This window comes from Geospiza fortis, unplaced genomic scaffold (genome assembly GCF_000277835.1).
Source record: "Geospiza fortis unplaced genomic scaffold, GeoFor_1.0 scaffold329, whole genome shotgun sequence".
In the NCBI taxonomy this organism is placed as follows: domain Eukaryota; kingdom Metazoa; phylum Chordata; class Aves; order Passeriformes; family Thraupidae; genus Geospiza; species Geospiza fortis.
Genome location: NW_005054780.1, coordinates 28,455 through 29,757, shown reverse-complemented (window position 1 = coordinate 29,757; position 1,303 = coordinate 28,455). Strand labels below are relative to the sequence as shown.

Sequence of the window (1,303 nt, the reverse complement as noted above, 5' to 3'; positions counted from 1 at the left end):
CTCTTTCCCCTGTTTGGAGATTTCTGTTTGTAGAAATAGAAAGGATATAATCCTTTGAAACATCTCTTCCAGTCTAAAAATTCCTTTAATTTATAATCCATAGTAGTGTTTTCCTCACTGAGTAGTATGTTAAGAGCATTTATTTGATAAGAGGTAAGGACAGCTGTTTCATAATGTTTAGCAATAATTTTCCTGTATTAAGAGAGAGCACTTTGTAAAAGTAGAGGTCAATATATATGTATTAGAACTTTAAGACATCAATGCTTTATAAATTGTAATCTAAGCAGAAGGAACCTAGGAAGATTTTAAGAACTGATGGATCTTGCTGAAAGGAAAATCTGAGGGCTAAGTGAAGACTTGTGGAGTTGTGGCATGATGACGATAGTTCTGCTAAAGATCTGAAATTGAGTTGCAGCACCCTTTCCTTATTTCAGAAGGCCTCAGTCTTAGTTCAGTGTGTGTACTACATTGTGGGACTTTATAAATCTAATTGTATTCCACTGAAATTTGAGCATTGCACTGTTCATGGCATCCAAAGAGATACTTAACTGAAGTCAGACCTCATCACAGTCTACAACTCCCTCATGAGGGGAAGAAGAGGGGCAGACACTGATCTCTTGGTGACCAGTGACAGGACTTGAGAGAACAGCTGGAGCTGTGTCAGGGGACGTTCAGGTTGGATATCAGGAAAAGGTCCTTTACCCAGAGGCTGGTCGGGCACTGGAACAGGCTCCACTGGGAACTGGTCACAGCATCAAGCCTGACAGAGTTCAAGAAGAGTTTGGACAACACTCTTGGCACATGGTGTGATTCTTGGGGATGGTGCCTGTGCATGGCCAGGAGTTGGACTTGATGATCCTTGTGAGTCCCTTCCAACTCACCATATTCTGTGATTCTGTGAATGAAGTGGTGATTGGTGGCCATCTTGGCCACAGTGACCACTGAGCAATCAAATTTAAAATCTCTGTTGCCAGGAGAGAAAGTGCCAGCAAAACCTCAACTCCAGTCATGAGGAAAGCAAACTTCGGGCTACTCAGGGCAACATCAAGTGAGGTCCCCTGGGAAAATACTTTTGCAGGTGCTGGGTCCATCAGTGCTGGTCACTTTTTAAACATCTCCTCCTAAGGGCACAGGAGCAGACAATTCCCAGATGTCAGAAGTCAGGCAGGCAAGGCAGAAGGTCAGCTTGGCTGAACAGGAATCTTCTCTTGGAAATAAGGCAAAAAAGGAAGGTGTGTGCCCAGTAGAAGCAAGGTCAGGTGGTATGGGAAGAATATAGAGATGCTGTTCACAACTGTAGGGA

At 43.4% G+C, this 1,303-nt stretch overlaps 1 protein-coding gene across 1 annotated transcript in view; it reads left to right on the top strand.

Moving 5' to 3' along the window:
- Positions 1–1,303, top strand: part of LOC102042933 (nipped-B-like protein) — a 60,913-nt gene that overhangs the window by 51,171 nt on the left and 8,439 nt on the right. The gene's annotated exons all lie outside the window — the stretch shown is intronic.